The following is a 14,721-nucleotide window of genomic DNA, read 5'->3' on the forward strand; positions in this document are numbered from 1 at the left end:
GTCTAAGTTAATTTAGTAAAATAAATGGTCTGATTACTTTGAAAGACCTATCAACCTTATTACTTTGGATTGTGGGGCAGTTAGATCACATATTTCATCACAAACAACTAGACTCAGACTAGCCTACTACACTCTTATACACCATCCTACTAGAATACCACAGGATATGCAAACTGTAATAACAGAGTAGGAGGCAATTGTAAAACTTTATTTTATCCCAAGTGTTTATCCCTTACTTTAACCATACATGCATTTCTTAATCAAAGGATAAAGATGTTAAAAGGAGGTTATGACTGGATAGATAAATAAATAGGATATATACATACATTGATAGATAAATAAATGGATAGTGTTGTTATGTTTACTCATTGTCTCATGATGGGAATTCTGAAAAGTCCATGACAGTTAATTCAACAGTGGGAAGTTAGCTAAATTATTTGACGTGGTTACTAAAACAGCGTATCGGATATTTTTGTTCCGTGGACAGATTTGAATAGCAGAGAAGTAGACGAAGATGCCAAACACTCTAACTTTTTGTCTAACTTGTTCGGAAAGTGGCCAAAATGTCAGTTATATATAAAAAGTGACAGAAAATGTTTTTGATGCAGTCACTTGAACAGCTGTAATGTTTGATTGGTACCAGATAATTCTGTTATTATTTCAGATTTGAATAGCAGAGAAGTAGAGGAAGATGTTATACCCTCTAACGTTTTGTGTAAGTGTTTGGCAAAGTGGGCAAAGTGGCTGATTTTTGTCAAAGTTTTTTTATTTTTATTGTTGCATTTACAGTGCATGGAAGTTGGAAGTAATGATGTCACAATGGGAGCTTTATAATGTTGAAAAAGGTCACATTAAAGCGGATCTGACAGCATTTTAGTGAACACATAGATATGGTCATTTTCACACATTTTTTTAATGTTTGGGAATTTTTGGGAATTTTGGCAATTTCTCGCATGGAATAGCCTTCATTTCTCAGAACAAGTATAGACTGACGAGTTTCAGAAGAAAGTTATTTGTTTCTGGCCATTTTGAGCCTGTATTTGAACTCACAAATGCTGATGCTCCAGATACTCAACTAGTCTAAAGGCCAGTTGTATTGCTTTTTTAATCAGAACAACAGGTATCAGGTGTGCTAACATAATTGCAAAAGGTTTTTCTAATGATCAATTAGCCTTTTAAAAGGATAAACTTGGATTAGCTAACACAACGTGCCATTGGAACACAGGAGTGATGGTTGCTGATAATGGGCCTCTGTACGCCTATGTAGATATTCCATTACAAATCTGCCATTTCCAGCTACAATAGTCATTTACAACATTAACAATGTCTACACTATATTTCTGATCATTTTGATGTTATTTTAGTGGACAAAGAATTTTCTTTTCTTTCAAAAACAAGGACATTTCTAAGTGACCCCAAACTTTTGAACGATAGTGTATGTAGATATGCTAGCCTATTAACCACGTTATGACTGACTTGTGATCATTGTCCTTACTAGTTTGATTGTACTGACATTCCCAGACTTAGTTACATTTGTCCGTTTCCCCCCAAATATTGAGTCATTGAAACTGGAACAGTACATCCTGAATGGAGGAAGCAAACAATGTACCCAGCCAGCTGTGATTTGCAACCTGATAGCAGTATTTTTTGGGACTACCAAGAAATGTATTGGTGAATTATATTAATCATGGATTGAACTGCATCCATCTATTCTCCAACAACGTCCTGGAATGTTGAGTCAAAGAGAACCTATTTTTAAAACATATAAAGTTGCTTTTGTAGTATAAACTAGGAATTTTATATATTTTTCTGATATTATGATTGTTTGTTTGTTTCATATCTGCAAAGTAGATCAAACGCTGTCAGTTCCACTTTAAAGTGAATGTAGATGGACAAAAAATACAATAGTATATCAAAAAGTTGTATACAAGCAGACTATTCCAGACCAGTCTGAGCATTTTAATGGTGTTTCTAGCTTAAACAGTTATAAGAGTAACGTGTAGAAGAAGTATGACAAAGATTTAAAGTCAGGACTTTTGCTTTACAAGTCCCATCTAATAAGTTGATAAACTCTTTTGTGTTGTTCTCAATGATTTGAAATGCATTGTCTTCAGATGTGTGAGTTTGAATTGTAAAATAAATCAACACAAACATCAAAATCCCTCTACTGTGACCCTTAACAAATATACAAAGATTGATGTTCTGTCACAGACAGTTCCATATCAACGTACTGTTGCCGTGGTGATTTATAGAATTCAGTGAAACTCCTCAGGTTGATGTGCTCTGTGCTAATGTGTGTGTGTGTGTGTGTGTGTGTGTGTGTGGGGGGGGGGGGGGGGGGGGGGGGGTGACATTTCATGAGAGAGAGAAAGTGTGTGTGTGGGTGTGAGATGAGTGGACTGACACGTTTTAAGCCTCTAGTGGACCATGATCTTTCTTCCTCTCATTTGCTTGCATTTTCCATTATTCAACCACTCTGTCCAATCTGTCCCTCTCCCTTTCCTCCTCTCTACTTTTCTCGATCTTTCTCTCGTTCTCTCCCTTCCTCTGTTTTAGTCCCCTCATGCCACTGTGGTTAAATCTCCTTTCACCATGGCTTAAATCAAATTTACTGATAAACTCCTTAAGCAGAAAGTCAGATTTACTATTTATATACCTTACTTTCAGAGGCTTAATCATATATATTTTCAGTTTTATACCTTCATTTCAGAAGCTCTTCCTCTCACTGTTCTCATACTCACTTTAATTTCCCCGCCTCCCCAACTCCCCCTCTCTCTCCTGTTCTTTATGCCATATTTTCTTTCTCCGAAGCCAAACTCAGTTAATAAAGTTCTAATTCAAGCACGCAGCTGCTAAATCCCTCTCTACTTCCATCCTGTTTATCTGTCTCGCTTCTCTGTGTGTGTTGCCTCTTTAAAAAGAACAGCTCAACTATACTATTTTCACATTTCTATGCCAAGCCAAACCAAGTCAGGCCAAACTGTACTGCATCCACCATAGTTGCTGGAACTGTGCTGGAAAGGACAATCTGTAAATATAATATTATAATCTGCACGGTACAGTTCTGGTTCGCACGATAGTGTCATCTTCCTTCATTTTATATATTTTTTAATCAAACTTGTTCGTCCATGACTGGGCTGCGACATGGTGTCATACACTTTAAATTATGTAACGAGAATGTCATTATAGTGAGTTAATGAACTGGATTACTGGCCAAGTTATTGTTTTATATTGTTTAAACCCGCCTTGTCTTGCGTTTCCACTAGATGGGCCAGCGGCAAAGTCAAAATTGTCTATATCGTAAAAATGTGTCAAAACAAAAAAATGCTTTTTGGTCTTAATTTAAGGTCAGGGTTAGGCATAAGGTTAGCAGTGTGGTTAAAACAAAAATCCACCCTAAAACTATATTATGGTATTTGTTTCATTAGTCCACTGTTGATAAAGTCCGAAAATGTTTTACATGTCAGCAATCAAGTTTTCAAGATCTTACCGGCTGTATTTCTGTATATTGAAAGTTAAACTTTCTTGAAAACTTGATTGCTGACATGCAAAACATTTTCGGACTATATCAACAGTGGACTAATGAAACAAATACCAAAATATAGTTTTTCTTTAACCACACTGCTAACCTTATGCTTAATCCTAACCTTAAATTCAAATGAAAAAGCACATTTTGGTTTTAATGAATTTTTATGATGTAGACAAAGTTTTTGGGTGGAATTTTCCTTTAAGGTTAGGGTAAGATTTAAAATCAGATTTTAAAAAGAGAAGTTACAGAAATAGGTGGGGTTTATGACTCTGCCTCCTGCCCAGGTAGTGACAACCACAGTCTTGAGTAAAAGTTACAGAAATAGGCGGGGTTTATGACTTTGCCTCCTGCCCAGGTAGTGACAACCAGTCTTGAGTAAAACTGTCTAACTTTCTCTTTCGTTTTCTTGCGCGCACGCACACAAGGCATTTTCAGATTTTCAACAGAGTATGGCAGGTAACTATTAGTCTTTTAATACAGAATGAATGTGATATGTTGCTGGGAACAACAATTTCTCTAATTTGTGTGTACTGTATCATAGTATTGTAAAGAGAGAGAATGCACTAAACTCTTATCCTCTTGCTTAAACAAATGACTGGGTGCTTGGAAGCGGAGGCCAACAAATTATCACATCAAAAGTGAAAAAGGCCAGCACTCACTTGGATTATGTTGCCATGAGAGAATGTAAAATAAAGTTTAAATAGTCATTTATATATTAGTGAGTGCTGGCCTTTTTGTATTTTGTTGTATCATAGCAACCTGTTCTACTTGTTTGTGTGGTAAATATGTGTGCACCACTCCTATCATCACTAAAATTAAAGAGTTAAAAACTTGTTTTTAGTAAAGTAATGAAATTACTTCGGTCAGCCAGCCATCACACAGCAATGTATTCTTGCTTCATGATTGGTTTTCGTTCTCTGAAGTTAAAAGGGAGACGAATATGACAATATTACGGACGGCACCTTTAAATACTTCTAGTATTATGCCGTGTACAGGGCTGTAGCTACGGTATGAGTAGTGATGGGAAACCGAGGCTTTCTGAAGGCTTCGGCGCTTTCATCAATTTGTGCTGGAAAATGGTTGATTACTCAGAACTTCATTATCTGTTCATAATGCACATTAGTGACATCTGCTGGTCAACAATAAATAGCAGTGTGTGATTATCAGATATACTTTATTTTTTTTGATCTACTGTCTTCATCAAAACTCTGTGGCGCAGTGGTAAATCGTTGGCTTTAAAACCTCTCTAGGGTCCGTGAGATGGTAGCGTCCTCTTCAACAGCCAGTGAAACTGCAGGGCGCCAAATTCAAATACAGAAATATTCATTATAAAAATTCAGAAAACAAAACATATTTTACATAGGTTTAAAGATTAACTTCTTGTGAATCCAACCACGGTGTCAGATTTAAAAAATGCTTTACGGTGAAAGCATACCTTACGATTATTTGAGAACATAGCCCAGCAGACAAATCATTACAAACAGCAACCAGCCAAGAAGAAGAGTTATACAAGTCAGAAATAGAGATAAAATGAATCCCTTACCTTTGATGATCTTCATATGTTTGCACTCAGAAGACATTCATTTACTCAATAAATGTTCCTTTTGTTCGATAAAGTCTCTTTATATCCAAAAACTTCAGTTTTGTTTGCGCGTTTTCTTCAGAAATCCACAGGCTCAAACGCAGTCACAACAGGCAGACAAAAAATCCTAATTGTATCCGTAAAGTTCATAGAAACATGTCAAACAATGTTTATATTCAATCCTCAGGTTGTTTTAAGCCTAAATAATCGATAATATTTCAAATGGACAATAACGTCGTCAATATAAAAGGTAAACATGAAAGGCACTCTCTCGGTGCGCGCATGAAAAACTCTGTGACACGGCAGGGTCCACTCATTCAGACTGCTCTTACTCCCTCATTTTTCAGAATACAAGCCTGAAACAATTTCTAAAGACTGTTGACATCTAGTGGAAGGCATAGGAACTGCAAGTTGAGTCCTAAGTCAATGGATACTGTAATGGCATTGAATAGAAAACTACAAAACCCAAAAAAAAAAAACTTCCTGAATGGATTTTTCTCAGGTTTTCGCCTGCCATATCAGTTCTGTTATACTCACAGACACTATTTTAACAGTTTTGGAAACTTTAGAGTGTTTTCTATCCAAATCTACCAGTTATATGCATATCATATCTTCTGGGCCCGAGTAGCAGGCAGTTTTATATGGGCATGCTTTTCATCCAAAATTCCGAATGCTGCTCCCTACCCTAGAGAAGTTTTAATGGTCAGTCAATAATCAGTTGTAGTATCAGGTTCGCATCTCATGCTTCCCTTTTTTGCCTTCATGTTTACTAATGTTCAAAAACGGAATCTATGCCATTATTTTGGGTGCTTAACACAGATGCTTATGCAATACCAAATAAAACAAATAATTTGAACAGTGCAGAAAGTGTGGTTTCATATTAAACAATTTTCAAAACAGTGTGCCTTCAACGGAATTCGACCTCATACCCTCACGTCCCTGAATGTTCCATAGTTCCCATCTCTACCTGCTAAACTACCGGTCAGATAAAATTGACCGTACAAAATGCTTCATATTTTTGTAAGTACAGTGTCCAGTAGAGGTCGGTGTTAGAAAGCAGCTTGGAATCGAAGAAAGCACCGGAACCACGGCGAAATAAGTGGGATCTCGCATTTTGCAACACACGTTTTGAAAAAGCACGTGATCAAACACGTTCTTCTGATAAAGAGATACAGGCGTCACGGGGACAAAGATTGTACTTTTTGGAGAAATGTCCTCTGGTCTGATGAAACAAATATAGAACTGTTTGGCCATAATGACCATCGTTATATTTGGAGGAAAAAGGGGGAGGCTTGCACTCCGAAGAACACCATCCCAACTGTGAAGCACGGGGGTGGCAGCCTCATGTTGTGGTGGTGCTTTGCTGCAGGAGGGACTGGTGCACTTCACAAAATAGATGGCATCATGAGGAAAGGGAAATTATGTGGATATATTGAAGCACCATCTCAAGACATCAGTCAGGAAGTTAAAGCTTGGTCGCAAATGGGTCTTCCAAATGGACAATGATCCCAAGCATACTTCCAAAGTTGTGGCAAAAGGGCTTAAGGACAACAAAGTCAAGGTATTGGAGTGGCCATCACAAAGCCCTGACCTCAATCCTATAGAACATTTGTGGGCAGATCTGAAAAAGCGTGTGTGAGCAAGGAGGCCTACTAACCTGACTCAGTTACACCAGCTCTGTCAGGAGGAATGGGCCAAAATTCACCCAACTTATTGTGGGAAGCTTGTGGAAGGCTACCCGAAACATTTGACCCAAGTTAAACAATTTAAAGGCAATGCTACCCAAATACTAATTGAGTGTATGTAAACTTCTGACCCACTGGGAATGTGATGAAATAAATAAAAGCTGAAATAAATAATTCTCTCTACTATTATTCTGACATTTCACATTCTTAAAATAAAGTGGTAATCCTAACTGACCTAAGAAAGGGAATTTTTACTAGGATTAAATGTCAGGAATTGTGAAAAACTGAGCTTAAATGTATTTGGCTAAGGTGTCTGACTTCAACTGTAAATATGAAACACTTGTTCATCTTACCTTCTTAGGTACAACTTAAAGATTTGTCTATCTATGGCAGTGGATAAGAACGCAGAAGTGTTTGTGCTGAAGTACCACAAGCACACTAATAAACAAGAAGGGCTGAGTGAATTAAACTTTGCCTTAAAGTATTTCTGAAACTGCACTTTTCCCAAGATCACAAACTATGGAGGGAAATTATGGAGCCAGATACCTGCCAAAAGGTTGAACGTACATTTCTTTAGGATTGTAAGAAAATCCATACGTAAATTGTTAGGATCGTAAGAAAAGCCATGCGTGAAACATGAAACGTAAATGTTAAAATTGATCTGTAAACGTTCAAAACCCTATGTTACGACTATGAATGAACATTTACACGTTCAATTCTTACTTTTTGTCTCCCTTTACTCGGTTACATATCTTTTTTATGAGTACAAACTTTTGTCAGTAATGTGGCATCTGCAAAGGCCATGAACTGAACATAGCTAGTCGAAGTTAGCTAGTCAATCAAGCAACTCTAGCCCAGATGTTAGTTGCTTTGCAGCTTCCGGTTTCATTTACAAAATAAAAGTCTAGAGCTTGTTTAGAACTGCATTCAATAATGACATTATACCGGCAAAAGACATAGTATAGGCTTGGGCCTTCAGCAAATGGCTTGTGAGAGAATGATACTATAAAGATACAGAAGAGCCTTGTCTAGAATAACTGCTTGAGCTTCAAAATAGACAGTAAATATGATTTAGGCTTATTCTGCTATCTAAATATGCCATGCTGTTGTGTGTTATTTAATGGCCATATAATTTCATAATACATTTTTTATAGCCGTGTGGATCTATTGTGGTGATCATGTAACCTAATGAATCACACATTTTCAAGTATTTGGGAGCCTTTTATTAGCCATTTTGACTGTTGTACTAGTGAATTCCACTCAGTATGTTGACTTGTTATAGCCATTTGCGTGCGCAACCCCATCACGCAGAGGCTATTTCCATATCAATAAATGAGACGAAACAAAATATTGATTGAGTCTTGGCTTAACCTGTCCTGAGCGAAATAGCCAAAGGGTCGCAAATGGTCAAGACTATCTACAGCCTATTCTTATTGCCAGATCTGTTTTCCCTATCAGCCACGGCATGTGCTTTTTCAACTATTTTGTTTAAAATGTAATTAGAGGCTATATTTAAAGGCCTGTGAGCTAGGGTCTCTTTTGCAGGCGAGCCCTTTAATAAAAACAGTTATAAAACACAAATAGAGTTCTAAAATTATTCCACAAGACACCTGTACCCAAAATGATTGCAATGCCTCCAAGTTGAAGGCCTATTTTGTATTTAGATAGGCCTAAATTAAACATTGAATTATTAAAGTGATAGTCTATTAGATCATTTTGAATACACACATGGATGGAGAAGACTGTTCTATTCTTTTTGATTTAGTTCCTATTGCAACTCAGACAAATTACTGAATGGATGACATACTGACTGAATGAACTGAAATTAGGATGAGTGAAATGTTCAAATATGTTGGAATGACAAGTTGCATGCATCATGCATGCTCTGCACTTTATTTGGCTAGTAGGCAAATAGGCCTACATTAAAGTATAATGACTATGACTGCATGCCACCAGACGGGCATCTTCTGAGGCTGACGGGTGCTTTTCCGAAGGCTCATGGTGCTGTGGTGCTGCATGGAGATCACAAGCTCTTCAACTGGGCAGCAGTGTCGTGATGGAGGGAATGGCATTTTTGGAGACTACCTAAGACCACTGCAACAGAGTTATTGTAAAGTGTGGGAATAAGCTTATGCCAAACTTAGCCTATGTTTAACCTCTCCCTTGTTCATTTCAAAGTCCATATGTTCATGATCCGATTCATATAAATCATGTCAAATTATATTAAATTCATATTAACCGCTCCTACAGAATATGCTTTGGCAAGATTTTGAGTGATGAAAGAAATATTTAAATATTCTATAAAAAATATTTTCAGTGGCAAAGACTCCAATGGTCATAAATAATTCATAGATTCACCAAACATCAATAATTATTTTATTATTCCTGGTAGATTCTACTGGTTATGATTCATTATTCCTGGTAGATACTACTGGCTATGATTCATTATTCCTGGTAGATACTACTGGCTATGATTCATTATTCCTGGTAGATTCTACTGGTTACGATTCATTATTCCTGGTAGATACTACTGGCTATGATTCATTATTCCTGGTAGATACTACTGGCTATGATTCATTATTCCTGGTAGATTCTACTGGTTATGATTCATTATTCCTGGTAGATACTACTGGTTATGATTCATTATTCCTGGTAGATACTACTGGTTATGATTCATTATTCCTGGTAGATACTACTGGTTATGATTCATTATTCCTGGTAGATACTACTGGTTATGTTTCATTATTCCTGGTAGATACTACTGGTTATGATTCATTATTCCTGGTAGATACTACTGGTTATGTTTCATTATTCCTGGTAGATACTACTGGCTATGATTCATTATTCCTGGTAGATTCTACTGGTTATGATTCATTATTCCTGGTAGATTCTACTGGTTATGATTCATTATTCCTGGTAGATACTACTGGTTATGATTCATTATTCCTGGTAGATACTACTGGTTATGTTTCATTATTCCTGGTAGATACTACCGGTTATGATTCATTATTCCTGGTAGATACTACTGGTTATGATTCATTATTCCTGGTAGATACTACTGGTTATGAGGATGGTGCAATATTGAATGAGTCATATTTTGATAAGGTGCATGCATGGGAATGTCCAAGTCACCCAGAGATATGCTCATGCAGTAGTGATACACCTAAAGGACTGAAACCTCATTGTTGTAGGCATAATACAGCTAGTGCTATCTAGACTTGGGCTGGAAAACAAATCCATTGTATTAAAGGGGGATACCTAGTCAGTTGTACAACTGAATGCCTTCAACATTAGCTACCTAAATGTGAAGTAAACTCAACTGAGGAGTAATAGAGAATGGCGATTTTTAACTTGAAAACGTGCAGGATACCGGTTTCCCTGGCTTCCGATTTTTTTATACTGTGTTATGCTTGTTCGGGTAGCACTCCTCACAGGCCGTTTGGTGTACATTTTTTTTGGTGGTGAGATGAAACTGCCAAAATACTGAAAGGTATTATTGTATGTCAGAATTACAACACAAGATTTGTTCAGCCTAAAATTTTATTCCGTAGTTGTAACATGGTATTTGTATGTTCACAGATGAAAGTTAACATTTACGTTTTTTCTTACGATCCTAACAATTTACGTATGGATTTTCTTACGATCCTAAAGATATGTACGTTAAAACCTTTTGTCAGGTATCCGGCTCGATAAAACTCCATTGGAATCGTATTAACACCCATTGTGTATGTTTCCCTTGCATCATCAATGGACCGTGCAATGCATTCTGCTCGATTATGGGACAAGGAGCATCAATGGACCATGCAGTGCATTCTGCATGATTATGGGACAAGGAGCTCCTTGTCCCATAATCGAGCAGAATGCACTGCACGGTTCATTGATCTAAATTTGTAGTAATCATGGCCCAATTACCGACCGGGCACGCAGGGCATGTGGCCATGGTCCCTAACCTCTGGGGCCCCTACCCATTCATTAAATTATAGTTTTTAATCCCGGTGCTGAGTTAATGTGATTTATTGCTTGGCGGCTAATTGTATTGCTAATAGGCTGTGTTTGTAGGGTGACTGAGTTAAATGAAGCTACAGCAACCAATGTGATAATGGCAGGGGTAATTTTTGCTTGTTTTTGCTGGTCTCTAAATAACATTCTAGAGTTTTTAAATTGTTTAGAAGTTCAGTAAATGAGGTTCAACTTTCTGTCTGGACTTGACAGTTCATGCAGCTTTAGTATTCTATTCATAGAGTTCTGATCATGGAATTCTGAATGTGTCATGCATCTACACTTCTACCGTGTCCAAAGTGTTTCCGGAATCCCTTTTCCCGTGCTATATTCACATGCCAGTATGTGTTCTACAAATGGTGGAACCCTTACGAAAAAAAGACTGCAGCCAGAGTACACTGCAGTATAACTTCAAAGTATATATATATGATTCTAAATATTAGCCAGCTGGCTAGCATTTATGAGGCCAGCAAACACGTTCCTCACACGCTAGGAAATTATTTCCTCCAATGTTATAATGAAAAGGTGCATCTTGGTCCAAAAGCACACGTTTTCTGGAGACTTGTGGGAGGAGTGCTGATGACTTCGCCCACTGTATGTGCTTTCGGTAGCCTGATAGCATCCAGACAGAAGAAATCCACACACAATGCATCCCTGATCAGCCAGATCTGAACATAGTCAGACCACAAAGCGACTTTTGAGAGTCTAGACTCGTCTTTTCAATGCAATCTTCGTATTCTGAACGCACTAGTCGCATGTAAGTCTCCTGGCTATGTTCCTTATGAAAAAAAAAACGATTGCAGTTAGAGTGCAGTATAACTGCAGTATGCTGCAAATACTGCATCAAAAATAACAGTTGTTTTTACTGCAGTAATTTTGTAGTGTAACTGCAGTTAGAGTGCAGAATAACTGCATTAATTCTGCAATTACTACGTCCAAAATACTACAATCGTCTGCAGTTACTGCACTTTTACTGCAGTTTCAAAACTGCAATCTTTTTTTGTAAGGGGTAGTCTGTTTCTACATGCTCTAGTACTTAATGCTGATTCAGGTGGCTTCAGGAATTTGTTTGTTACAGAGACTGACGGTATCAAACGTATGATTGTCAATAACCATTCTCTAATAATCATTCTCATGTTCTCTTTATTTCAATTTGGACAGCTGAAGGATTGTACAGGGAAAGGGGGAACATTGTGAAGAGATTGAACGAGGCCAACATCAATCGTCTAGTAGATATACTCTTTAGCCAAAACGTGATCAATCAATTTGAGAAGGAAACCATAATGGAGACACATGGGCGGGCAAATAAAGCACGTGTCCTTGTGGACATGATCTATGACAAAGGTGAACGTGCGTCTGAGCTCATGATCACCCTACTAAAGGATGTTGACCCCATGCTATACAATGACATCTTTTCAGAAACGAATTCCATGGATTGCATGGATGGATCTCCAGGTAAGGAAGGAGTAAAGTTATTCCAGCCCACTGGGGTTACAAAATTCCGATAACGTTCCCAAAATTCCCAGGTTTTCGAGAAATTCTGGTTGAAGGATTCCGGATTTCCTGCTCATTCCCTCCTGATTCCAGGAATCGTCCCACCAGATTTTCTGGAAAACATGAACATTTTGGGAAAGTTGTCAGAATTGTGCTACCCTACCTAATGTGTAATTTCAAACTAGTGTAATACTGCGGTTGTGACATGCTCTATTTTTCTCTCTGCAGTTTTCAACATGAGATGATGTGAGATGACCGAAGAGAAAATAGCCACCTTTTAATACCACAATCCTGTAGATTTTTCTGTTGTTTATACCTTATCATCCTTTCAAGGTTAAAAAGCATTCTGAATAAATAATCTACATTGAAGGTGTTGTTTGTCCTCTCCCTTCCTCCGTTTTTGTCCTCTCCTGCCACTGTGGTTAATTCCCCATTCACCATGGCTTAAATCATTTTACTGATGAACTCCTTAAACAGAAAGTCAGATTTACTATTTATATACCTTCTTTTCAGAGGCTTATACAGTGGGGCAAAAAAGTATTTAGTCAGCCACCAATTGCACAAGTTCTCCCACTTAAAAAGATGAGAGAGGCCTGTAATTTTCATCATAGGTACACTTCAACTATGACAGACAAAATGAGAAAAAAAATCCAGAAAATCACATTGTAGGATTTTCAATTAATTTATTTGCAAATTATGGTGGAAAATAAGTATTTGGTCACCTACAAACAAGCAAGATTTCTGGCTCTCACAGACCTGTAACTTCTTCTTTAAGAGGCTCCTCTGTCCTCCACTCGTTACCTGTATTAATGGCACCTGTTTGAACTTGTTATCAGTATAAAAGACACCTGTCCACAACCTCAAACAGTCACACTCCAAACTCCACTATGGCCAAGACCAAAGAGCTGTCAAAGGACACCAGAAACAAAATTGTAGACCTGCACCAGGCTGGGAAGACTGAATCTGCAATAGGTAAGCAGCTTGGTTTGACGAAATCAACTGTGGGAGCAATTATTAGGAAATGGAAGACATACAAGACCACTGATAATCTCCCTCGATCTGGGGCTCCACGCAAGATCTCACCCCGTGGGGTCAAAATGATCACAAGAACGGTGAGCAAAAATCCCAGAACCACACGGGTGACCTAGTGAATGACCTGCAGAGAGCTGGGACCAAAGTAACAAAGCCTACCATCAGTAACACACTACGCCGCCAGGGACTCAAATCCTGCAGTGCCAGACGTGTCCCCCTGCTTAAGCCAGTACATGTCCAGGCCCGTCTGAAGTTTGCTAGAGAGCATTTGGATGATCCAGAAGAATATTGGGAGAATGTCATATGGTCAGATGAAACCAAAATATAACTTTTTGGTAAAAACTCAACTGAATGCTGAGTTGCATCCAAAGAACACCATACCTACTGTGAAGCATGGGGGTGGAAACATCATGCTTTGGGGCTGTTTTTCTGCAAAGGGACCAGGACGACTGATCCGTGTAAAGGACAGAATGAATGGGGCCATGTATTGTGAGAATTTGAGTGAAAACCTCCTTCCATCAGCAAGGGCATTGAAGATGAAACGTGGCTGGGTCTTTCAGCATGACAATGATCCCAAACACACCGCCCGGGCAACGAAGGAGTGGCTTCATAAGAAGCATTTCAAGGTCATGGAGTGGCCTAGCCAGTCTCCAGATCTCAACCCCATAGAAAATCTTTGGAGGGAGTTGAAAGTCCGTGTTGCCCAGCAACAGCCCCAAAACATCACTGCTCTAGAGGAGATCTGCATGGAGGAATGGGCCAAAATACCAGCAACAGTGTGTGAAAACCTTGTGAAGACTTACAGAAAACATTTGACCTCTGTCATTGCCAACAAAGGGTATATAACAAAGTATTGAGATAAACTTCTGTTATTGACCAAATACTTATTTTCCACCATAATTTGCAAATAAATTCATTAAAAATCCTACAATGTGATTTTCTGGATTTTTTTTTCTCATTTTGTCTGTCATAGTTGAAGTGTACCTATGATGAAAATTACAGGCCTCTCTCATCTTTTTAAGTGGGAGAACTTGCACAATTGGTGGCTGACTAAATACTTTTTTGCCCCACTGTATATATAGATGAATACCTTCTTTTCAGAAACTCTTTCTCCTTGGTTCTGCAGATATCAGTGGCATATCCTGTAATGCTCTCTCCCTTTCTCTCTCACAGCATATCCTGTTTTCCTCTCTCTGTGGCCAAACTTAGTGAATGAAGCTCTGATTCAAGCACACAGCTGTGCTTTAAAACCCGCTCTCCCTCTTTTGTCCCATTTTGCCCCTACTCTTCATCTCTCTTCTTTCTCTTCCTCTCTTGTCTAGCCACGTAATTTTCTGTCTCTCTCTATCTGTCCTTGTATATTCTCACATGTTTGCACTCTCGCTCTATCTCTCTCTCTC

At 38.2% G+C, this 14,721-nt stretch overlaps 1 protein-coding gene across 1 annotated transcript in view; it reads left to right on the forward strand.

Annotated features, from left to right (window-relative positions):
• LOC139580407 (cytohesin-1-like) overlaps window positions 1-14,721 on the forward strand; it is a 58,779-nt gene that overhangs the window by 498 nt on the left and 43,560 nt on the right. The window lies entirely within an intron of this gene.

The sequence above is a fragment of the Salvelinus alpinus genome, chromosome 7 (genome assembly GCF_045679555.1).
Source record: "Salvelinus alpinus chromosome 7, SLU_Salpinus.1, whole genome shotgun sequence".
In the NCBI taxonomy this organism is placed as follows: domain Eukaryota; kingdom Metazoa; phylum Chordata; class Actinopteri; order Salmoniformes; family Salmonidae; genus Salvelinus; species Salvelinus alpinus.